We start from the raw sequence: 27,113 nt of genomic DNA on the forward strand, positions 1-27,113 counted from the left end.
TACAGTCGGATTAAGTCAGGTAGAATTAATGCTGTGACACTTAAAAGGATTAGATGATTTTTCCTTTTTTAGACAGCAAGGTAACATTCAGTGGCATAAGCAAAGGAAATATAAAATGTAGACTATCGACAGCACGAAAAGCTTTCCTGAAAAAGAGAAAGATGTTTGTGTAGAATATACATTTACATGTTACTCTCTGAAACTGTTTGTCTGGAGTGTGTCCTTATATGAAATGAAATACGGACAATAAACAACAGACACAAGAACACAACTGAAGCTTTTGAACTGTAGTGCTGCAGAAGAATACTGCAAATTAGGTGGGTTGACCTGATAACTGATAAAAAGGTAGTGAACTGAATCTGTGAGAAAGAGCTTTATTGTGCAATTAAAATAAAAGAAGATATCAATTTTTGAAAATATAAATGGATGGATAAATAATCTACTCACCAAGTGGTGACAGGGCAAAACACACAAAAAAAAAAAAAAAAAAAAAACGTTAAATGTAACTGCAGAGCTTTCGGAATCAATCACTCCTCTTCCTTGGGCAACAGTTGAGGGGGAAGGATGAGCGATGTCTCGGGTTTTCAAATATTGCCCATTGCAGTCCCTAACAGTCAGTCTTTTCTTCTCATCCAGCCTGGTAGGTCTCCTGTGAGCCGGAGTTCTGGGCAACTTTTCCACAACTCTCCCCATTTCCTAAATATCGACAGTCCTTTTCCTTCACCCTTCTTCCTTCACCTTTAACCCATCTACCAGAAGAAGGTGTCCTTCCTCCAAAAGCTTGCACACTTCCTTAAATTTTTTGTATGTGTCGTCTCCTGCTGTTGCTTGGGAGTAGACTTTTTTTAATCTGTCCTGCTATATTAAACAATACACTAAAACTGTGTACTGCCTATGCTGTGTTTACAAAATGCTGTCCAAGACAAAAAAAATTCTAGTAATGGCCAAGGTAAGACTTAAACCATTACAACTGTAAACTTGTTTCTGAAGATGCCTCCAGAGGAAATAAACAATATTGTTTACTAAGTCTATCACAATTGTCGGATGTGAGGTCCGCCAGTTATGCAAAACACCGTTTTTTCTCAGTACCCAAACATGTTTTGGCACCACTGTGTCAATCATCAGTGGGTTTTCCTTTATTATTTATTCTTTACATTTGGTGTGAATGAATTTTCCGGATCACTTGTATGTTAATTACTACAGGTAGCTTGTCATGTTTTCGTGTGGCAAGCACTTCCATTCTCCGCATAATGCTGAGGTGTTGTGATGCACACGTGACTGTAACGAGTATTTTCCACAAATAACATAGTAAAACACTTTTCACTCCACCAAAACACAGTGCGATTGTGATTTGTTGTGTGTCCCAGCCCAGACACGGCCAACACAAGGAGCTGCAAATCAAAATGATGAATAGAAGTCTATCACATTTCTCTGTAAACAAATACCATTAAAAAAACTGTCGGCTTCAATCCTTTTTTTCCCATTCTGATCAATTCAAAACTTTTTCAGTTTCATACATTTCATCATAAATTAACTGCTTAATAGCTGTAGAAAATTTACAGTGCCTGGTCACAGCCTATATTACACACTAAGCTTCCTTGGCCTTTGAAACAAACATTTTCTGTAAATTTTAAAATTTTCCCAGCAAATTGTATGTTCAACGGAATTTTGGGCTGGCAGCTGGTTGTTGTTTACTTCACTCCACACTTTTTCGACTGAGCACATCCCAGTGATTCTCAGGTGAGCCATCGAAGACTGACAAAGACTTTGTGCGTTCCAATTTATTAGCATATTGTAAGTATTTCACATGTGCCAAAGATATGGTAGGGGAGTGACCACACTATCTGGTGGGCAGCATCATCAGTGGTGGAATTGTGGCACTAGTCCACTCTTTTGTCACAGCCGTTGGCGTACTGTAACATTTACGATTAGAGCAATTTCTGTAGACAATAGTGCTCCACACGTTACCCACCTGGCAGCCACTATCACTATCACGGTTTATAGATTTTCCACTGCGTGAATTTCCACAAATGCATCGATAATGACGTCCCAACAAGATGTCACTGTGTCCAAAACGATTGTTTTATTGTGCATAATTTAATGTCCAAGCTGTGGAGATACAGTATTCAGTAATACCAGACTCACGTGGTTACAAAAGAGGAGTGCAGCATTTGTGTTCATCCCAGTATCGTTTCATGGCGTGCACAGTTTGACCTATACAAGCCACACCACACTGGCAAATCATTCTGTAAATTCTAGCCTTCCACAGTAACAAATTATCCTTCACTGATGCCAGAAGATCTGCAATTGTAGACGGTGGACAGAAAACCACTTTCAACTACGTATATTTCAGGTGGAAATGGTGGAACACTATCGTCTGCACGATTTGTTCTAATCAAAGACAACAGAGTACACCTGTGTCGAGAGTGAGAGGCAATTCTGAGGACAGACAAGTTCCAGAATTCCACCGGAGACAGCGCTGCCCGCCGGACAGGTGTGAGAGCCTCGAAATGTGCGCGAAATATTCCAAGTGCATTAATAAATTGTAGAACGAAATCTTGTGGAGTGTAGTTAACGACTACTGACTGCGAGCTCAAAACTTCTACAGACAGAACATTTATTTCTCATCAAAACAAAAATCTGCCAGATGAAGTTCATAACCAGTGGCATTCTTTCCTCCAATGCGATCAGCAAAAACGTGAGCACTACTGCTTCACCTAACTCCTTGCCACACGACTGACGTCGCTGTGGAAGACCTGTCTGACACACCCACCCTGTAACATCCTACTCCAATTTCCTACTATCCTATCAAAGGCAGGGCCACGTGTCAGAGCGGCCATGTCATACATCAGGTCTGCCGCAGTTCCCGCACGGCATTTTACACGAGTACGGCCACCAACCAGCTGTCGATCTCTTATCCTTTGTACTTGGGTGTCAGTCAGACAGAATACTGTTCATCCCAGTTAATTTCTCTCGAGTTATCCTTATTTTATTTAATTACATTAGACATAAAGCGATGGAGAGCACTCTGGACCAGAGGTATAAATATCTCTGACTGGAAGTTAATTTGAACTCTTAGTACAGAAAAGAATCCAGTTTATAAATTCACTGCAGTGTCTAATACTAAACTTAAATCAACTGAGCGACATTTAGTGCCGAGCTAAATTAGGAAACTATGTGCTCGGTAACACCGCTAAATCGGCTTCTGACACAATCGTCATGCTTCGGTTACAGGTATTAATAGTACATTGTCGATACACAACACTTATTACTGAAGGCTCTGTATTGTATAGATGGAGGAAAGTAAGAAGAAAAAACTTTTCAAACTTCTTCAACTTTACTGATAAGAAAAAAATTATCCCAAATTTGTGCAGTGTGGGAGTGTTAACAAACAACTTCTTTAATATTTGTTTTTAACTTTTATCTATGGAAAAATTAATTCAATAGAGAAAGGAAAGTTGCTGCTCACCATATAGCGGAGATGCCAAATCGCGACTGGCATAATAATTGAAAAATTAATTCATTATTTTATACTCTCACTACGTTGTGAACTGACAACTGCAATCGATTATGACGTGACCCGCAAAATTGTCAAAATGGATCCTCCTTGATGGTCACGTAATGCCAGATAACATTTATGCAAGGCAAATTCATCTTAATCCGGTTTCATTTTTTGTATTAAACTAAGATCAATAAGATCAACTATTTTATACATTTGGGTCTTAATACTGTTAAACGTAAACATTCGTGGCTGGAAATATTACACTTATTAAAATGTTCCAGGTTATTAAGTGACAGTCAAATAAATCTCTGCTAATAGACTGTGTCTGCCTCTGAAGTTGAGTGGTCAGCACACCAGAGTGTCGAGCAGAGGGCCCAGGTTCAATTCCCGGTACTGCTGTGAATTTTTCCCTCAACTGCACGATGCCAGACGAGGCACTACGCGACTGTGGAGAAGCAGCTCCGAAATCTGGAAAATTAACAACGTCTGGCAAAGCAGTGTGCAGACCTCACGTTTCTCCGTACTGCACGCGCACGCCACCAAATGGAAAAGAATGACACAGTGACCTGTCACAACATCGCAAGGTCTCCAGGACCCGAGTGCGGAGTTTACTTTGACTTTTTTAGTGAGTTGAAGTGTGAATCAGAGTTCAACAGAAGTTGCAAACTCCCTCCACCCCCTTCCCATACTTGAATATGTCATCCTCAGATGAGGACAAAATGTTGGGTTTCTCCAACATTTCGTCCATAGTCATAATGTATTCAATTAAGGCTGTAAGACAAGTAATACTGCACGAAATGTGTGTCTTACTACACTCTGTGAACATTAAATGGAAGTTGAACAAACAAAATTTAGACAACTGACACTGGGAAATAACTGGTAGCACAATACTAACATTGCCACACAGTTAACTTTAGTCACTACATACCTTAGACAGTAGGCAATCACTGTTACAACACAATAAATATCTTACTCATTATACAGCGATGCTGACTCAGTTCTTCAGGATTGCAAATGGGAAGTTGCGGTACAGAAAATGGCCCAGAGGTCACCACTGTGTGTGTGTGTGTGTGTGTGTGTGTGTGTGTGTGTGTGTGTGTGTGGCATTACATTATTTAATAAGTTATTTGTAAAAAAAAAAGTATTGTATACCAGCAGTAAATCTAATGATTTTCTCTGACTAGAAATCTGTAAATGTATATGTATACAAATTAGCTTGTTTTAAATTGATCTTAACCTGTAAATACTTTGACATGTCCTATATCCTTGTAAAAAGAGGTCTACAGATGAATAAAACTACTACTACTACTACTACTACTACTATTACTACTACTACAACTACAAGTAATCAGCTTTCCAGCACTACATTATGACAGGAGCATCATACCTTTACTTCAGTAGGGAAGCGTCATCAGGTTAGCAGCTGTCAGATGCCTGGTTTGGCGTCAGGTCGGTACATTGGGTTTCTGAGGAGTCGTTTTGGCAGATTGCCGACCTGTAACATACGAGGCACTGTAGTGTCTACAGGGAACATAACTCGAAAGGCCAGATATACTGTTTAGTCTGTAACCCCACAGTGTAGCACGGGAAACAAAAATAAAACATATTTACAAAACAACGGATGAGTGCACGTCCCCTACACCGATGACGGTGTGCGATGATTCCGGAGGATATGGTAGAACTCAAAATTTTAAACCGACTTTCGTTTATAAGTTAATGCAACAGTTGGTCATAAAGTTTTAATTATCACTTCCAGAAATTGAAGTTACATAATGAATGTTTTGTTTGCTGGCAGGTTCACGTACGCCTTCCCAGTACTCAGTGCTGTAGCGCAGTACGCAGGTGAAGTACTGCGAGAGATTAAGTGTGCAGCTGGGAAACAGTTCTTTCTTTCACTCTCTTCATTATCGCGACTGCCTGTGTTCTTTATAATCAGCAGCCTGAAAAATATTGCCTTACTAGCAGCCTTCATAGCCAGCAGTGTTGCATTTCACTGTTGACGATTTATGGTCCACTATTTTCTTTCATTTTTTAAGCACAGCTTCACTGATAAGGATGCAAATGCTAGACAGCAAATCTCTACTGTAAACAAGAAACAGATGGGAAAAGCCTTCCATTCATGATGTTTTAGACAAAATGCTCTCAGGAGTTGTATACACACTATATAGTTCGATTAAAATTACTTGGCTACTGAGAACTGTCACTTGCTGTTACGGTGCCGCCACACCGGTTGCTGACTACGGCTCGGTTATAGGCGACATACAAACATGTCGCATCATTTCGAAAACAGGAAGCAACGACGGCAGCTGCCACCGCGAGGTATGCCAGAATTTTAGATACTCTGTCAACAACCGATTATAAATGGCTGATGACTGAACTGTGGCAGATGACGCATTTTGTATCCATGAAATTAAACTGTCTCAGCCTAACCAAAATTTCACGATTTGCAATGTATCCAAGAAAACTGCGGTCATCTACATCTAAATGATTACTCTGCAATTCACATTTAAGTGCTTGGCAGAGAGTTCATCGAACTACAATCATACTATCTCTCTACCATTCCACACCCAAACAGCGCGCGGGAAAAACGTACACCTAAACCTTTCTGTTCGAGCTCTGATTTCTCTTATTTTATTTTGATGATCATTCCTACCCATGTAGGTTGGGCTCAACAAAATATTTTCGCATTCGGTAGAGAAAGCTGGTGACTGAAATTCCGTAAATAGATCTCGCCGCGAGGAAAAACGTCTTTGCTTTAATGACTTCCATCCCGACTCGCATATCATATCTGCTTCACTCTCTCCCCTATTACGCGCTAATACAAAACGAGCTGCCCTTTTTTGCACCCTTTCGATGTCCTCTGTCAATCCCACCTGGTAAGGATCCCACACCGCGCAGCAATATTCTAACAGAGGATGAACGAGTGTAGTGTAAGCTGTCTATTTAGTGGACTTGTTGCATCTTCCGAGTGTCCTACCAATGAAACACAACCTTTGGCTCGCCTTCCCCACAATATTATCTATGTGGTCTTTCCAACTGAAGTTGTTCGTAATTTTAACACCCAGGTACTTAGTCGAATTGACATCCTCGAGAATTGTACTATTTATCGACTAATCAAATTGCAATGGATTTCTTTTGGAACTCGTGTGGATCACCTCACACTTTTCGTTATTTAGCGTCAACTGCCACCTGCCACACCATACAGCAATCTTTTCTAAATCGCTTTGCAACTGATACTGGTCTTCAGATGACCTTACTAGACGGTAAATTACAGCATCATCTGCGAACAACCTAAGAGAACTGCTCAGATTGTCACCCAGGTCATTTATATAGATCAGGAACAGAATTAAAATAACAATCACGGCAATAAAAGCTAATCTCTATGAGCAAACTCGACACAAAAGTTTCAGTTTCTGCACTACAAGCAAATTGAAATTTCTTGCTACAATTTGTAATTGTAGCTAAAACTATGCTCATAATGGCTTCCCGAGCAGCCGTGCACAGCCTGTGCCTGGATTTCTGCAGTTGTGGATCGAGTCACAGTTTCTGCAGTTCCTTCGAGCTGCAGTTCCAGGCAACACGGATGAACAGTTGCCACAGTAATAGCCAGTCGCTATTTCTGTGTGATCGTCAAATGGTTAAATGCCAACTGTCTAGTGAAATTCAGACTGAAAGACTGAACTTATTAACTGACACTACACAGGCTATCCGAGCCGGCCAATAGTCTCCAGGCACATTTTCTCCGGTGATTCGGCAGATATTTGCAGTTCCATTTTTGCTGTGTACTCTTCGTATGTTGATATGATAATTAAGTGTAAAAGAGAATACAGAAAACAGCATAAAGGCATATTTATCATTACAATACATCAACCCGATATGATCATCGTATGATATCAAATAACAAAAGTGCGACAGATGACAGCCCACCTTGCTGCTACAAGACAACTCTGTAACAGGTTGCCTCATGATGGAATATTTTTATGGATAAACTTAAACAATTTTTAATTAAAATATGTACATATTTGCTCATAGATCCTTGGAATCAACCAGGGGTTGTCTCCAGACCAGCAGGAGATCCGGACAAAAAGGAAGCGTGACGGGTCGATGCAGAACAGCAGCATTGGTAATGTAACAATTCACTGAACAAGATTTTCATAGCCTCTCCACTCCAACTCAATACATAAACCTACATGAGGCGTCCCCTGGATAAACAACCCTAGTGGGAAACTGGGTCTGTCAGCTGACTGTTGGATTGCTGAGAAATTAACCTCCCCTACAACTTAAGGGTTAACGAAGAGAAAAGCTACCCTGTAAGTTGTGAGGGTGACACCTCAGTTTGCACCAGAGGCCAGCACCCTTTCTTTTTAAAAAAAAAAAAAAAAAAAAAAAAAAAAAAAAAAAAAAAAAAAAAAAACACACCACTTGATTTGAAAGCTACAAGTAAACCTCAGGACACTGATTAAAATATCGGACAAGGACAATGGCAAAGAAACAGTACACAAATCAGAACATGGAACGTGAGGCATCTGTCCAAGGTAGGAGCAGCAATTAGTGTGAACAAATAAATACAGACTAGATGTAACTACTCCACAAGAAATACAGTGGAATATTCCCGCAGCCTTGAAGCTAAGAATTATACAATCTTTTATGAAACCTGTGAAAGAGGTCGTCTTAGCCACTAACGTTTCTGTGTTTGTACCTGTCAACCCACGAATCCCTCTTAACAGTGAATGCAAAGCATAATAGTTGTATGCTCAGCACGAAGCAGTGGCGGATATCATCCAAGCTGGACACTTGAGCATACTCATCAGTGATACGAATGCTAAAATTGGGAAGGAAAAAGTATTCCAAGACAGAGCAAATCAACGATAATAGTGCAAGGTTCATTAGGTCTGCCTCATCGACAAGTCTGTTCCTCTCCGGTACAAACTTACAGTGCAAGAACACATGTAAAACAACCTCAGTGTCTCGAGATGGGAGGACACTAAACCACATAGACAAGAGCCAAAAGTTGAGTATCAGACATAAAGACAGCATGTGGTGCACAGTGTAGAGGTGACCTGTTTCTGGTCCGAGGCTCATTAAAAGTATGAGTGCAGGAATGATCAGGGACAATCTACAGAAGGCTGTCAGATACCATGTTGAAAGGCTAAAAGATGCAACTTAACAACTGTTCCACAGCACTCGGTGAACAAGATGATTGTGAAGACCCTGAACAAATGTGGAGAGACATCCGGAGCTCAGTGACACACAGCAAAGGAAATGGTCAAGAGAGACCCAGTTGGCAAGAAGATCTGGTTCAGAAAGGAATTCGCCAATGCTTTGGAATCCCTACAGGAAAGCCAGGAGAAAGTGGCTGCAGGAGACAGACCTGGTGCAGGGTAAAGCACGAGTTGAGGAGGTTCAAAGAGCTACACGAGCAACTCCGAGAAGGGCAAAGAGGAGGTACATTAAAGACATTGTCGTTGAGGCAGAAGCAGACTTTAGGGGAAACGAGACCAGAGAAATGTTCCAAAAGGTGAAGCATTTTTCTAAAGGGCACCAGACGAGACAGAAGTTTGTTGAACACTCAGAAGGTAAAATCCTATCTAGCAATAGTGAAATTGTCAAAAGATGTAAGGAGTATTTAATCAGATTCTTGACCGTGATGAACCTGAAGTACGATTTGATTTCTGGTCTCTAACCACAGCTTCCTCCCACCCACACCAGATGAGATTGAAATGCAAATCAAATGGCTTAAGAAGAATAAGAGCCCAGGTGAAGATGGAACACAGGTCACTATGATGCAGGCAGGAGGTGAGAAACTTGCAGAATACACCAGCTCATACAATTCATCTGAACCAAAGAAAAACTACTAACGGAATGGAAAATGGCTCTAATCTATCCAGTCCATAAGATGGATGACAAATCAAAATGTGACAACTTTCAAGGAATCGAAATTTATGTAACCTACATGATCCTGTCCTTATACATAGAACTGAACCTTTGGTACAATCATCGGTCGGCGAATTATCGGGGAGGTCGACAGCTCGTTCTCAGACAGCTGAAAAACTGAGAGAACACAATAAAGAACTATACATTCTGTTTGTAGAATTCACAAAGGCGCTTATGACAGTCTACACTGCACGAGCCTGTTCCGTTGTTTAAGAGAGTGCGGGATGCCACAGAAACTCGTCAACCCGATAAAGATTTCACCGAGTGAAAAATGCAGAAGGACGAAGACGGAAAAACCGAGTAACCGGTGACTTGGAAATTGTGACAAGTCTCACACAAGACGATAGTTTACCTCCTAACCTGTTCCATTTTGTCCTTGAGAAAATCATACTCGAAACTGTGAAAAAGAACTTTGAAGTGGAGAACCAGGCATACCTAGCCTAGGCAGATGATATTTTCTCAATCGGCAGCTCAGAAGAGGAATTAAAACAGACAACCAGGGCACTGGAGATGGCTGCCAGCAAATTTGAGATACTCACAAATGAAGCCGAGTCAGAGTAGTCATTACGAGTCGTCGACGAGGTCGAGATACCGAACAGTCACTGGGAGTGACAGACCAGTTCTACGAGATAATTTGCAAATTTAAATACCTGGGAGCACTTTTCACAGAGAACTCATCATACAAAGCAGAGACCTAAGCCAGAATCCAGGCAGGAAACCGTTCCTTCTACAGCCCGACACAGCCATTTCCATCCGGATGTCTCTCGAGACAGTTCACGACTGGGCAAAATAAACCCCGATCCAACCTGTGGTACTGTACGGCAGTGAGATGTGGAGTAGCTGAAAGCAGGACAGCCATAAGCTTCCCGTATTTGAGAGAAAAGGGCTGCGGGAAATCTACAGTGCGGTGTAAGATGCAAGCACAAGTGAACGGAGGATCAGACACGGCCACAAGCTAGACTAACAGTACCGAGATGCCAATATACCGGGATTCGTCAGGTACAAGAGACTACAGTGAGCCGGACAGGTAGCAGCAATGCAAGGCAAGAGGTGACAACAGAAGATTTCATTCCCACAGGCAGGAGACCGACGGGAAGACAGCTTTCGCAACCAACGGTTGCTTCATCAGGAAAGAGGGAAGGAGAGGGAAAGACGAAAGGATGTGGGTTTTAAGGGAGAGGGTAAGGAGTCATTCCAATCCCGGGAGCGGAAAGACTTACCTTAGAGGGAAAAAAAAAAGACAGGTATACACTCACGCGCACACACACACATATCCAACGGCACATACAGACACAATCAGACATACGTAAAGGCAAAGAGTTTCGGCAGAGATGTCAGTCGACAAGCAACAGTACCTCCATTATGACAGCTGCCACCCATTCCACATCAAACAGTCCCTTCCCTACAGCCTAGGTCTTCGTGAAAAACGAATCTGCTCCAGTCCTGAATCCCTGAACCATTACACCGTCAACCCGAAAACAGCTTTCGCATCCCGCAACTAGCCTCCCGACCTTGTACAGAAGCAAATAACCAGAGCCACTTCCTCATCCCCTCAAATACAGAACCTCCCACAGAAGAACCCCAAAAGTGCCCCACTTGTGACAGGATACTTTCTGGGACTGGATCAGACTCTGAATGTGGCTCTCCAGCAGGGATACAACTTCCTCAAATCCTGCCCTGAAATGATATCCATCCTTCACGAAATCCTCCCCACTCCACTAAGAGTGTCTTTCCGCCATCCACCTAACCTTCGTAACCTCTCAGTTCGTCCCTATGAAATCCCCAAACCACCTTCCCTACCCTCTGGCTCCTACCCTTGTAACCGCCCCCGGTGTTAAACCTGTCCCATGCACCCTCCCACCACCACCTACTCCAGTCCTGTAACCCGGAAGGTGTACACCATCAAAGGCAGAGCCACGTGTGAAAGCACCCACATGATTTACCAACTGAGCTGCCTACACTGTGACGCATTCTATGTGGGAATGACCAGCAACAAACTGTCCATTCGCATGAATGGACACAGGCAGACAGTGTTTGTCGGTAATGAGGATCACCCTGTGGCTAAACATGCCTCGGTGCATGGCCAGCACAACTTGGCACAGTGTTATGCCGTTCGGGTTATCTGGATACTTCCCACTAACACCAACCTATCCGAACTCCGGAGATGGGAACTTGCCCTTTAGTATATCCTCTCTTTCCGTTACCCACCAGGCCTCAACCTCCGCTAATTTCAAGTTGCCCCCCTCGTACATCACTTGTCACTCATCAACATCTTTACCTCTGTACTTCCGCCTCGACTGACATCTCTGCCCAAACTCTTTGCCTTTACAAATGTCTGCTTGTGTCTGTATGTGCGGTTGGATATGGGTGTGTGTGCGAGTGTATACCTGTCCTTTTTTCCCCCTAAGGTAAGTCTTTCCGCTCCTGGGATTGGAATGACTCCTTACCCTCTCCCTTAAAACCCACATCCTTTCGTCTTTCCCTCTCTTTCCCTCTTTCCTGACGAAGCAACCATTGGTTGCAAAAGCTTGAATTTTGTGTGTATGTTTGTGTTTGTTTGTGTGTCTATCGACCTGCCAGCGCTTTTGTTTGGTAACTCACATCATCTTTGTTTTTAGATATATTTTTCTCACGTGGAATGTTTCCCTCTATTATATCCATATCAGAAGTAGTATATATTTATTTAAAATTACAGTATATTGATAATTTACATTAATTTAATATACCGTAATATTACACGCAACTGAGGAAGACAGGACTACAAAAGTTGAAGATGTCATTTATTTAAAATTTTTGAAATTGCAATATCTAATGTATTTCTGTCATACTTGTGATACAGTTTTATTACACGTAAACCGGGACTTCACACTCACAGATTTTGTGCCCGAGCACTCGCACCTGCTCAGAATCCCATCTGTGAGTGGAGCAGTTGCGACGTGGTGGGGAGTAGGAGGTAAGGCGCGCACTCACTGCTGTCGAGATGACACGGAAGGAGCACCACCTGTGAAGTGGGGGAAGGCCATCTGAGCAGCAATGGCTATTTAGTGTTGTGTAACACTGGCAATGTCTTTCAGATCTCAATCTGCAGTGGGAGGAGTCTTCGGTTTTGCAAGGCACTGGTATCAAACACGGCAATTGTGCACTGTGTACGTGATACAGCTGGTGACACTCACAGACCGGTTGTACATTTTTGTGAAGAATTCGTTACGGCACAGCCAGCGATAATTATCAGATAAGTACGCAGGGAACCTAAGGTCGAGATGAACTGCCATTTATCGACAGCAGTGAAGGACACTCTTAGCAGTGTTAAAGAAGACTGCAGAAAATACAGCTTTATCGTGGAATTTATTTGTTTCTGTATCTAGAGGCAGAGGGCCAGTTCCACTGGAAATAAATGGAGACTTAACGCAAATGAATCAGAAAATGAAAAAAGCTTCCAGTACCCGGTGAAACCCTAGGTGTTCTCTGCACGACTCAGCAGGAGAATGTATGAGCAAAGAGTGTCACTTTGGAAAGTGTAATGGGTGTAGTTCGTACAGTAATAAGATACGAGAGCACTGATAACATAATTGTTGGGTTCAAATTAATGCGAAAGCTTGAAATTTGTGTGTGTGTTTTTTATTGTGTCTTTCTCGTTTGCTAAGTTACAGCATCTTTGTTAAAGTTGAGGAACCCTCCGGGTTATGATCTGTTGAAAACGCAATCTGTCAGCTGCATACGAGCATTCACAATGAAAAATCACTTCAGGAAGAATGAGATTCATCATCATCATCATCATCATCATCATCATCATCATCATCATCATCATCATTTAAGACTGATTATGCCTTTCAGTGTTCAGTTTGGAGCATAGCCCCCCTTATACAGTTCTTCCATGATCCCCTATTCAGTGCTAACATTGGTGCCTCTTCTGATGTTAACCCTATTACTTCAAAATCATTCTTAACTGAATCCAGGTACCTTCTCCTTGGTCTACCCCCAGCTCCTCCTACCCTCTACTGCTGAACCCACGAGTCTCTTGGGTAACCTTGCTTCTCCCATGCGTCTAACATGACCCCACCATCTAAGCCTGTTCGCCCTGACTGCTACATCTATAGAGTTCATTCCCAGTTTTTCTTTGATTTCCTCATTGTGGACACCCTCCTGCCATTGAACCCATCTACTAGTATCTGCAATCATCCTAGCTACTTTCATATCCGTAACCTCAACCTTGTTGATAAGGTAACCTGAATCCACCCAGCTTTCGCTCCCATACAACAAAGTTGGTCGAAAGATTGAACGGTGCACAGATAACTTAGTCTTGGTACTGACTTCCTTCTCGCAGAAGAGAGTAGATCGTAGCTGAGCGCTCACTGCATTAGCTGTGCTACACCTCGCTTCCAGTTCTTTCACTATGTTGCCATCCTGTGAGAATATGCATCCTAAGTACTTTAAACCGTCCACCTGTTCTAACTTTGTTCCTCCTATTTGGCACTCAATCCGTTTATATCTCTTTCCCACTGACATTACTTTCGTTTTGGAGATGCTAATCTTAATACCATAGTTCTTACATTTCTGATCTAGCTCTGAAATATTACTTTGCAAACTTTCAATCGAATCTGCCATCACAACTAAGTCATCCGCATATGTGAGACTGCTTATTTTGTGTTCGCATATCTTAATCTCACCCAGCCAGTCTGTTGTTTTCAACATATGATCCATAAATAATATGAACAACAGTGGAGACAGGTTGCAGCCTTGTCTTACCCCTGAAACTACTCTGAACCATGAACTCAATTTACCGTCAGCTCTAACTGCTACCTGACTATCCATGTAAAGACCTTTAATTGCTTGCAAAAGTTTGCCTCCTATTCCATAATCTTGTAGAACAGACAATAACTTCCGCCTAGGAACCCGGTCATATGCCTTTTCTAGATCTATAAAGCATATATACAATTCCCCGTTCCACTCATAACACTTCTCCATTATTTGCCGTAAGCTAAAGATCTGGTCCTGACAACCTCTAAGAGGCCTAAACCCACACTGATTTTCATCCAATTGGTCCTCAACTAATACTCGCACTTTCCTTTCAACAATACCTGAGAAGATTTTACCCACAACGCTGATTAAAGAGATACCTCTGTAGTTGTTACAATCTTTTCTGTTTCCATGTTTAAAGATTGGTGTGATTACTGCTTTTGTCCAGTCTGATGGAACCTGTCCCGACTCCCAGGCCATTTCAATTATCCTGTGTAGCCATTTAAGACCTGACATTCCACTGTATTTGATGAGTTCCGACTTAATTTCATTCACCCCAGCCGCTTTATTGCACTGCAATCTATTGACCATTTTTTCCACTTCCTCAAATGTGATCCTATTTCCATCATCATTCCTATCCCATTCTACCTCGAAATCTGAAACATTACTGATCGCATTTTCACCTACATTGAGCAACTCTTCAAAATATTCCCTCCATCTGCCCAAGGCATCCACAGGATTCACCAGCAGTTTTCCTGACCTATCCAAAATACTTGTCATTTCCTTCTTACCTCCCTTTCGAAGACTGCTAATTACACTCCAGAATGGTTTTCCAGCAGCTTGACCCATAGTCTCCAACCTGTTTCCAAAGTCTTCCCACGATTTCTTCTTGGATGCTGCAATTATCTGTTTGGCTTTGTTTCTTTCTTCAACATAACTTTCTCTGTCTACCTGGGTTCTGGTATGTAGCCATTTTTGATACGCCTTCTTTTTCCTTTTACAGGCTGCCTTGACTGTATCATTCCACCAAGCTGTTTGCTTCATCCTACTTTTACACACTACTGTTCCAAGACATTCTTTAGCCACTTCTAGTACTGTGTCCCTGTACCTTGTCCATTTCTTTTCCAATGACTGTAATTGACTACATTCAACTAACTGGTACCTTTCTGAGATCGCTGTTATGTACTTGTGCCTGATTTCCTTATCCTGAAGTTTCTCCACTCTTATCCTCCTACATATGGACCTGACCTCCTGCACTTTCGGCCTCACAATCCCAATTTCACTGCAGATTAAATAATGATCAGTGTCATCAAAGAATCCCCTGAATACACGTCTGTCCCTCACAGCCTTCCTGAATTCCTGATCTGTTATTAATATAGTCAATGACAGATCTGGTTCCCCTGCCTTCCCAAGTATACCGGTGAATGTTCTTATGTTTAGAAAAGGAGTTTGTGATTACTAAGCCCATACTGGCACAGAAATCCAAGAGTTGTTTCCCGTTCCTATTGGCCTCCATATCCTCTCCAAATTTACCCATAACCTTTTCATACCCTTCTGTTCGATTTCCAATCCTGGCGTTAAAATCACCCATGAGCAGAACACTGTCCTTGTCCTTTACTCTAACAACTACATCACTGAGTGCCTCATGAAAACTATCCATCTTATCTTGATCTGTCCCTTCACAATGTGAATATACTGACACAATCTTAATTTTCTTGCTAGACACTGTCAAATCTATCCACATCAGTCGTTCGTTTACATACCTTATTGCAACTACGCTGGGTTCCATTTCTTTCCTGATGTAAAGCCCTACACCCCATTGTGCTATTCCTGCTTTGACTCCTGACACGTAGACTTTGTATTCTCCCACTTCCTCTTCTTTCTCACCCCTTACCCGAATGTCACTAACAACATTAAGAATGAGATTGATAAAGGAAATCCAGTTCGTGTTCCAAAATTGTCACCACAGAAGGTCTCTGTTACTAACAGATTTCAAATGCTATCCACCTAGTTTACAGAAATTTACAGTTTCAATTTGACAATGTGACAGCACTACACAGTCATTTTTATCTGCTTTATTCTCCATATTCAGCAAACACTGATGACATTCACATTGGTCTGCAGCCTGAAGTAACTGCATGTAATGAGATGGGGCTTATCACGACAAAATCAATACAGAGAGATTCCTACAGGTATTTCCTTCAGCATCAATTTTTTTCCGATTACACGAGACAGCTGCAGGCTCAATATCAATGTTGCATTTGCCCTACATCTGTGAACAACTGTTTTCAACAATGAGGAAAGATGACACACATGTAAGAAACTCTGACACAGGAGCCTAAACTGCATATTGCAACAAGATGCAGACTACCATCTCGTGACAGGCAGAAAGACCGAGAAAATCAAAAGTGGGAGAGTTGACTAAAACTCAGTACATCTCTGATGTCAGATTAAGAAATATGAGAAATATATACCTACTTGGTGTTTTTAGTTTAGTTTAAATTATAGCAGTGACACACTTGTGGTTCCAAAATTAATTAGCCTGAGAATTACACAGTCTCCACACGGCTGCCCCAGCCCTTCCCTGGGCTCTGGACACACACGGAAGAGGGCACACTACTCACTGCTCCCAGCAGTGTGTTCGATGTCTACTCGTGGAGCACGTCGGCTGGGAAGCCTCGCTCCGCACCGACAATAAAGTGGCAAAATCCTAGACCGTATAGGTTACGTGGGCCTGTCTTCTGCATGTTTTTTTATGGCTGAATACCTCACTTTTCTGTACCACATCACGAGTGATTATGTTTATGAATGTTAAGAACGTTAACTGACCGTTGACAACAAACTCAATAATGAAGTAGATATCCTGTGATGCTGTTGCCAGTACACCCAGTCGTTTAATGAGCTGACTACAAGAAGTTCTACAGTGGACACCACACATTATCCTGATTTCAAGCTTCTGACCCACGAGCAAGTTTTTCCTCAGTGACGATTTATCCCGGATTCGGATACTGTGAGACATTAGTGAATGAAAATATAAAAACTAAGTCAACCTTTTGACATACTCACCTCAAAATTTATATCTCAATAATATCCGTAATGCACAAGTTGCAGATCTTAGATCTTTAATAAGATCAGTACCACGAGTCCAGAATGAGATTTTCACTCTGCAGCGGAGTGTGCGCTGATATGAAACTTCCTGGCACATTAAAACTGTGTGCCCGACCGAGACTCGAACTCGGGACCTTTGCCTTTCGCGGGCAAGTGCTCTACCATCTGAGCTACCGAAGCACGACTCACGCCCGGTACTCACAGCTTTACTTCTGCCAGTATCTCGTCTCCTACCTTCCAAACTTTACAGAAGCTCTCCTGCGAACCTTGCAGAACTAGCACTCCTGAAAGAAAGGATATAGCGGAGACATGGCTTAGCCACAGCCTGGGGGATGTCTCCAGAATGAGATTTTCACTCTGCAGCGGAGTGTGCGCTGATATGAAACTTCCTGGCAGATTAAAACTGTGTGCCCGACCGAGACTCGAACTCGGGACCTTTGCCTTTCGCGGGCAAGTGCTCTACCATCTGAGCTACCGAAGCACGACTCACGCCCGGTACTCACAGCTTTACTTCTGCCAGTATCTCGTCTCCTACCTTCCAAACTTTACAGAAGCTCTCCTGCGAACCTTGCAGAACTAGCACTCCTGAAAGAAAGGATATAGCGGAGACATGGCTTAGCCACAGCCTGGGGGATGTCTCCAGAATGAGATTTTCACTCTGCAGCGGAGTGTGCGCTGATATGAAACTTCCTGGCAGATTAAAACTGTGTGCCCGACCGAGACTCGAACTCGGGACCTTTGCCTTTCGCGGGCAAGTGCTCTACCATCTGAGCTACCGAAGCACGACTCACGCCCGGTACTCACAGCTTTACTTCTGCCAGTATCTCGTCTCCTACCTTCCAAACTTTACAGAAGCTCTCCTGCGAACCTTGCAGAACTAGCACTCCTGAAAGAAAGGATATAGCGGAGACATGGCTTAGCCACAGCCTGGGGGATGTCTCCAGAATGAGATTTTCACTCTGCAGCGGAGTGTGCGCTGATATGAAACTTCCTGGCAGATTAAAACTGTGTGCCTGACCCAAACTCGAACTCGGGACCTTTGCCTTTCGCGGGCAAGTGCTCTACCATCTGAGCTACTGAAGCACGACTCACGCCCAGTACTCACAGCTTTACTTCTGCCAGTACCTCTTCTCCTACCTTCCAAACTTTACAGAAGCTCTCCTGCGAACAGTGGAAGTGGTGATGGTTCGCAGGAGAGCTTCTGTCAAGTTTGGAAGGTAGGAGAAGAGGTACTGGCAGAAGTAAAGCTGTGAGTACCTGGCGTGAGTCGTGCTTCGGTCAGATGGTAGAGCACTTGCTCGCGAAGGGCAAAGATCCCGAGTTCGAGTTTCGGTTGGGCACACAGTTTTAATCTGCCAGGAAGTTTCAGTAGCATGAGAATTCAAATTCAGAGTCTTATCAATACAAACATGTTAAGTGTTCAGAATATTCTGTTTCATTTAATTATTTGCATTTGCGCATTATTTTCAGTAGTGTGGTTAGACGTTTTGCAGTACAGAGTCGGCTGTATTGTGTTTTATCAAAGTTCAGTTAGTCTGTTTGCATATAACCAGTTACTTAGTTTTACAGTCTGTGCAATAATGGCAATGACAGTACCTCAACTGGATCTCTTCACTTCTGGCTCTATACAAATCTGGCACTTACTCGTTAATCAAACTTACAGTCGTGCACACTTCAAAAGGTGGGGCGATGCACAGCAGCAACGTTTAGAGTGGGGAAACATGAATTGAGCAGATCATATTTTTTAAAACACTAGAACTGCTGACTCTTACATCCACTGATACACTTAGTCGTTTGGTGCGTACAGAGGAAACACATTATGTGGACAAACAGCGACAATCTATACACAACCGTGACAATCACGACTGACATCCCATTTACAAAACTTAAAAGAAGACACAGAACAGTTATGCAGTTTTAACAAAAACAAATAATTTAGATTGCAAACAGTGTTTATTTTTCTATTAATGGGTTTCCGTCTTCTCCCCACCCCCGGAGAGAGTAGCTGACGACAGGTAACAGGTGCCTCTTAGCATGCACAACCAATCCAAGCATCAGCTCCACACATCAACAATGGAGTTATATATTGGTCTGAATATTGTCTTCTTATGACTGAAATCTGTTACCAGAAAAATAAACACCATTTGCTATCTAGACTGCCCGTTTTTGTTAAATTACAGTAAAAGATCGGTATTGTTCCAGTTGTGATTTCAAAAATTATTAGTTATGCTAATTATTTCACAATTCCTATTACAGACTTCTATGAGTTGTAGACGGTACTTATAAACATAACGAAAATATGTTCAGAAATGATCCATTTGGTAGTAAAATCAGATCACTTTAAGACCTCCCACTTAAGACAGTATGAAAATAGCAGTAAATGTAACTTCCATCCTATGTCCGGAGTGCGGGACTTTGGCTGGTCGATTTCCAATAGTAAAATACCGATACCCTTTATTTTGGTTTTATTTGTTAGGCAACCAGTTTCAGCATTACACCATCTTCAGGCCTGGTTTCTAACAGGAGGGTTACTAGATACGTGCAGACCTGAAGATGCTCAACACGAAATTGGTTGCCTAACAAATAAAACCAAAATAACGGCTGTTGGTATTTTGTTATTGGAAAATAGCAGAGACAATGTGCTCTGAGTTGAGTGCTCTACATGAGCTGCTCAAAGCAGCAACCCTGCTGCTCACTGTACAATGTGTATCAGCGCTCCATGCTTCCACACAACACACGGTCACAAATCCTCGTGTGCATCGGTGGAGCATCGGTCCAACATCCTAGTAGTGAATGTACCAGTCTCTCCAAGCTGCTGTTGTAGTTGAATTAAAATCGTACGTGATGGACTGACGTGATGCAGGATGCTTCCTTATATCTACACTCCTGGAAATTGAAATAAGAACAGCGTGAATTCATTGTCCCAGGAAGGGGAAACTTTATTGACACATTCCTGGGGTCAGATACATCACATGATCACACTGACAGAACCACAGGCACATAGACACAGGCAACAGAGCATGCACAATGTCGGCACTAGTACAGTGTATATCCACCTTTCGCAGCAATGCAGGCTGCTATTCTCCCATGGACACGATCGTAGAGATGCTGGATGTAGTCCTGTGGAACGGCTTGCCATGCCATTTCCACCTGGCGCCTCAGTTGGACCAGCGTTCGTGCTGGACGTGCAGACCGTGTGAGACGACGCTTCATCCAGTCCCAAACATGCTCAATGGGGGACAGATCCGGAGATCTTGCTGGCCAGGGTAGTTGACTTACACCTTCTAGAGCACGTTGGGTGGCACGGGATACATGGGGACGTGCATTGTCCTGTTGGAACAGCAAGTTCCCTTGCCGGTCTAGGAATGGTAGAACGATGGGTTCGATGACGGTTTGGATGTACCGTGCTCTATTCAGTGTCCCCTCGACGATCACCAGTGGTGTATGGCCAGTGTAGGAGATCGCTCCCCACACCATGATGCCGGGTGTTGGCCCTGTGTGCCTCGGTCGTATGCAGTCCTGATTGTGGCGCTCACCTGCACGGCGCCAAACACGCATACGACCATCATTGGCACCAAGGCAGAAGCGACTCTCATCGCTGAAGACGACACGTCTCCATTCGTCCCTCCATTCACGCCTGTCGCGACACCACTGGAGGCGGGCTGCACGATGTTGGGCCTAACGGTGTGCGGGACCGTAGCCCAGCTTCATGGAGACGGTTGCGAATGGTCCTCGCCAATACCCCAGGAGCAACAGTGTCCCTAATTTGCTGGGAAGTGGCGGTGCAGTCCCCTACGGCACTGCGTAGGATCCTACGGTCTTGGCGTGCATCCGTGCGTCGCTGCGGTCCGTTCCCAGGTCGACGGGCACGTGCACCTTCCGCCGACCACTGGCGACAACATCGATGTACTGTGGAGACCTCACGCCCCACGTGTTGAGCAATTCGGCGGTACGTCCACCCGGCCTCCCGCATGCCCACTATACGCCCTCGCTCAAAGTCCGTCAACTGCACATACGGTTCACGTCCACGCTGTCGCGGCATGCTACCAGTGTTAAAGACTGCGACGGAGCTCCGTATGCCACGGCAAACTGGCTGACACTGACGGCAGCAGTGCACAAATGCTGCGCAGCTAGCGCCATTTGACGGCCAACACCACGGTTCCTGGTGTGTCCGCTGTGCCGTGTGTGTGATCATTGCTTGTACAGCCCTCTCGCAGTGTCCGGAGCAAGTATGGTGGGTCTGACACACCAGTGTCAATGTGTTCTTTTTTCCATTTCCAGGAGTGTATATCTACACCTAAATCTACACCACCATGAGGTGTGTGGCAGAGGGTTCGCCCCACTGTTCCATTTATTAGGCTTCTTCCTGTTCTATTCATGTATAGAACACAGGAAGACTGATTGTTTGAATGCCTCTATCCTCACAGTCCCTATACGAGCGATATGTAGGGGATTCTCATCTATTTGTGGCACCATCCTATGCTAACCTATTCATGGGCCATCTAGAGGAATCCTTCCTAAAAACCCAGAATCCTAAACCCCTCACCTGGTTCAGATTCACTGATGACATCTTTGCTATCTGGATTGAAGGCAAGGACACCTTATTCACATTCCTCCCGAACCTTGACAACTTCTCCCCCATTTACTTCACCTGGTCCTACTTAACCCAACAAGCCGCCTTCCTAGATGTTGATCTTCACCTCAGAGATGGCTACATCAGTAACTCCGACCATATCAAACCTACTAACCACCAGCAGTATCTCCACTTCGACAGCTGCCACCCATTCCATACCGAGAAGTCCCTTCCGTACAGCCTAGCCACCCGTGGTCATCGCACCTGCAGTGACGAGCAGTCCCCCTCTAAATATACCGAGGGTCTCACTGAAGCCTTCACTGACCGTAATTATCCTCCCATCCTTGTACAAAAGCAAATCTCCCGTGCTGTATCTTCCCAGTCTCCCACCACCTCCCAAAAGTCCCACAGTCCGGCCACAGAGGAGCATTCTCCTCGGAACTCAGTACCGTCTGGGACTGGAGAAACTGAATTACATTCTCTACCAGGGTTTAGATTACCTCTCATCGTGCCGTAAATGATAAATGTCCTCCCCACTATCCTTCCCACCCCTCTTACCGTGGTATTCCACCGTCCACCGAACCTACACAATATACTCGTCCATCCTTACACAGTCCGTCCTCCCAATTCTTTACCTCATGCCTCATACCCCTGTAATAGACCAAGAAGCAAGACCTGTCCCATACACTCTCCTACCACCACCTACTCCAGTCCGGTCACTAACATTACCTACCACATAAAAGGCAGGGCTGCCTGTGAAACCAGTCATGTGACTTACAAGCTAAGCTGCAACCACTGTTCTGCATTCTATGTAGGCATGACAACCAACAAGTTGTCTGTCTGCATGAATGGCTACTGACAAACTGTGGCCGAGAAACAAGTGGACCACCCTGTTGCGGAACATGATATCCCTCATCTCAAAAGACTGCTTCACAGCCTGTGCCATACGGATCCTTCCCACCGACACCAGCTTTTCTGAATTGCGCAGGTGGGAACTTTCCCTGTAACACATCCTACGTTCCCATAACCCTCCTAGCCTCGACCTTCGTCAGTCACTGTCCACACCCATCCAGCCCCCCCCCCCCCCCCCCCCAGTTCCCATTCCAGCACTACTCAACCGTCATTTCACCGCCACACACAGTCTTTTATTTTTATTAATTTTTATTTTTATTTCTCTCCTTTCCACTACTTACTCTCTCCTCCCTCCGCACCTTCTCTCCTACCCTCCATCTAAACTGTAATACTTCACTTTCCGCCACTCCCACCATACTATCCCTCCCCCTTCCTGTCACAGCCCCCTCCGCACCCCCACCCAGTCACCACTCCCATCATGCACTAGTGCTGCTGTTCGCAGTGTGGTTTCAGCTCTCTGAGACTGCAGATGTGTGTACAAGTTGTGTGTGTGTGTGTGTGTGTGTGTGTGTGTATACTGCTGACAAAGGCCTTAATGGCCAAAAGCTTTAATTTTGTGAAACTTTTTGTTGTGCCTATCACAACTCAGCATCTCCACTATATAGTGGAGTAGCAACTTTCTCTGGTATTGTTACATTCCATCCTGGATTTTCCATTGTTTGACTATTTCTGGAGTCATCATTTAAAGCCAGTTCTTGAAACTTTGTTAATACACTTTACGTCTATCTTCAAGATTCTTCCAGTTCAGTTCTTTCAGTATCTCTGTGACACTCTCCCACAGATTAAACACACCTGTGACCATTTGTGCTGTCCTTCTCTGTATACTTTCAAAATCCCCCGTTTGACCCATTTGGTAAAGGTCGCACACATTTGAACAAGATTCTAGAAACGGTCGCAAGAGTGATTTGTAAGCAATTTAATTTGTAGACTTATTGCACTTCCCCGGTATTCTACCAGTAAACCCAAGCCTACCACCTGCTTTACCAACTACTGAACCTATACGTGCACTCCATTTCATATCCCTACGAAGTATTACACCCAGGTATTTGTATGAGTTGGCCAATTCCAAAAGTGACTCATTGATATTATAGGTATAGGATACTACTTTTTTTGTTGTTTGTAGTACACGATTTTATATTTCTTAACAATTAAAGCAAGTTGTCAATCTCTGCATCACTTTGAAATCTTATAGAGATGTGACTGAATATTTATGCAGCTTCTTTTAGATAGTACTTCATTATGATAACTGCATCATCCGAAAAAAGCCCGATGTTACTGTTCACACGGTCTAAAAAATTTAATTGGATGCATAAGAAATCTACTCACCAAGCAGCGGCAGAACATACACATAAAAGGTTACAACTAGGCAAGCTTTCAGAGCCAGTGGCTCCTTCAAGCAGAAGAGCTGAAGGGGAAGTAAGAGAGGTGAAGGAAAAGGACTGGAGAGGTCTACGAAAAGGGGTGATTTCTGGAAAGTCACCCAGAACTGCAGGTCAGGGTTTGCAAGGTCATTAACATCCAACATGAACAGCCAACCACTTCCCCGGAGCACACCCAAAGTTACTTCTACATCTGACAATGACTTCACCCAAGATAACATGCTGTGTCTTCCTTACCAAAACGTCCTAATCCAATCACTAATTTCACTTGATGCCCCATACGATCGTACTTTTGACAATAACTTAGGTACTGACTCAAGTGCTTTTCGGAAATCAAGAAATACTGCATTTAGGTGATTGCCTTGCTCCAAAGATTTAAGTATGTCACGTGCGAAAAGTGCAAGTTTGGTTTCATATGATCGATGTTTTTGAAATCCGTGCTCATTGGCATTGAGGAGGTCATCCTGTTCGTGTTAGGTCATTATGTTTGAGCTCCGAATATGTCCAGGCTATTGGGCAGTAATTCTGCTGATCACTTCTACTACCATTTTTGTAGAAGACTGTAACCCGTGCTTTCTTTAAACTAAAGGGCAGAATTTATTTGTTCAAGGGATTTCGATAGGTTATTTGTACGACTTGCTCAATTCCAGCAGTGACTCATTGAAATTACAGACATACGATACTAACTTTTTTCATTTTGTGAAATGCACAATTTTACACCTCTGAACATTTAATGCAAGATTCCAATCTTTCCACCAATCTTATCAAGACCTGACTGAATACTTCTGCAGCTTCTTTCAGATAGTAATTCATTATAGATAACTGCATCACATGCAAAAAGCCTGATGCTACTATTGATATTGTCTCCAAGATCATCAATATACAACATGAACAGCAAGGATCTCAACATGCCTCCCTGGGGCACACCCGAAGTTACTTCCACATCTGACAATGACTCTTCACCCAAGATAACACGCTGTGTCCTCCATACCAGAAAGTCCTCAATCCAGTCACAAATTTCACTCGATGCCCCATATGATTGTACTTTTGACAATAAGGGTAGGTGCGGTAATGAGTCAAATGCTTTTCGGAATTCAAGAAATACTGCATCTATCTGGTTGCCTTGAGCCAAAGCTTTCAGTACGTCATGTCAGACAAGTGAGAATTGGGTTCCACATGATAGATGTTTTCTGACTCCATGTTAGTTGGCATTGAGAAGGTCATTCTGTTCAAGATACCTCATAATGTTTAAGCTCAGAATACGTTCTAAGATTCTGCAACCAATCTATGTCAAGGATATTGGGTAGCACTTCTGTGGATCACTTCTGCTACCCTTCTTGTAGACAGCTGTGACAAGTGCTTTTTTCCAGGAACTGGGCACGGTTTTTCATTCGAGAGATCTACAATAGATATAGTTAGAAGGGGGGCTAACTCAGTCACAAATTCGGTATAGAATCTGCCTGGGATTCTATAGGATGCTAGAGATTTGTTCGATTTTAATGATTTCAGCTGTTTCTCAACACCACTGACACTAATACTTATTTCATTCATCTTTTCAGTGGCATGAGGATGAACAGTTCTCTTGGGTTTTCTTTTGTAAAGGAATATCTGAAAACAGAGTTAAGCTTTTCAGCTTTTGGTTTGCTAACCTCAAGTTCAGTTACTGTCTCATTTGCTAGAGAGTGCACACTAACTTTGGTGCCACTACAGCCTTTACGTATGACCAGAATTTCTTTGGATTTTGTGAAAGATCATTGGAAAATATTCTCCTACGGTAGTCATTGAAGGCATCACACATTGCTCTTTGACAGCGATGTGCGTTTCATTAAGCATCTATCTATAGCCATACACTTTGTTTTACACTTATTATGCAGTAATTTCTGTCTATTTAGAAGTTCCTTTACAGTGACTGTATACCAAGGAGGTTCCTCCAATATGATTTGTGCAGGAGATTTGAAAGTGATCCATTCTTCGACTTAATTTACATTGAAACAGTACATTTCTGGATGTGGGTTCCTTACCAAAACTTTAAGCCCTTCTACAAACCCTAGAAGATTGTAGCAGAATTTGTGAAACACCCTGCGTAAGGATAAAATTATTTTACACATTACCAATAGTTAACACTATTAATGTGTTTTCTTTGTTTTTATGGTCTGATACTGTACTATGCATTTACATTTCATGGTCATTACTTATGTTGGATATATTTATATCAATATCTTCATAGTATACACATCTTATCATGCAAATATGCTCTGCACTTTGTTCAAAGCATGATGACATCAATTATTTGCTCAATGTTAGAAGATGGATAAATAAATAAGTTAGCAACATAGTACCTGGCCCAAGAACTGTTTGCAGCTTAAGAGAACTATGGTAGGATATGTAAGATGAAAGTGATTGCTCCACACCAGTTAAAATACTCCAATAAACTAATGTGAAATGTGTATGGTAAAACACGAATTGCATTTACTCAGTTGTACACAGGTATAGCTTAACAATCAGTAATATCATGTTATCAGCAATTTAGAATTGACAGATTAACACCTTACAAGATCTCTGCCTGATTTAGGATGATGCAACAGTAACTCACATCAATATGCCATGCTTTTTCTCACAACCAAGGTAGTTGTCCAGTGTCTTGTAAGGAAACACACTGTAACACCATTGGCAGGATACTGGGAAAATGTACTCAGTGCATAAAAGAGAGAGCTAATTAAACACTTATTCGACCCATCCTAGATTACTGCTCAAGTGTGTGGGACCTATACCAAAACAGAACTAACATGGTATACTGAACATATCCAGAAAAGGGCAACAAGAATTGATCACAGGTTTGTTTGACCCATAGGACTGCGTCAGCGAAATGTCGATAAAACTTTAACTGGTAGGCTTCTGAAGGTAGATTTTAAATATCCCACAAAAGCCTACTCACAATGTCTGAAGAACCAGTATTAAGTGAGAAATC

At 42.9% G+C, this 27,113-nt stretch overlaps 1 protein-coding gene across 1 annotated transcript in view; it reads right to left on the bottom strand.

Annotated features, from left to right (window-relative positions):
* Positions 1–27,113, bottom strand: part of LOC126108836 (Golgi integral membrane protein 4-like) — a 142,629-nt gene that overhangs the window by 111,029 nt on the left and 4,487 nt on the right. The window contains exon 2 of the mRNA XM_049914199.1: positions 4,890–4,997. The gene's annotated coding sequence lies outside the window, so the exon portion shown is untranslated. The remainder of the gene's footprint in view (positions 1–4,889; positions 4,998–27,113) is intronic.

This window comes from Schistocerca cancellata, chromosome 11 (genome assembly GCF_023864275.1).
Source record: "Schistocerca cancellata isolate TAMUIC-IGC-003103 chromosome 11, iqSchCanc2.1, whole genome shotgun sequence".
Lineage (NCBI taxonomy): Eukaryota > Metazoa > Arthropoda > Insecta > Orthoptera > Acrididae > Schistocerca > Schistocerca cancellata.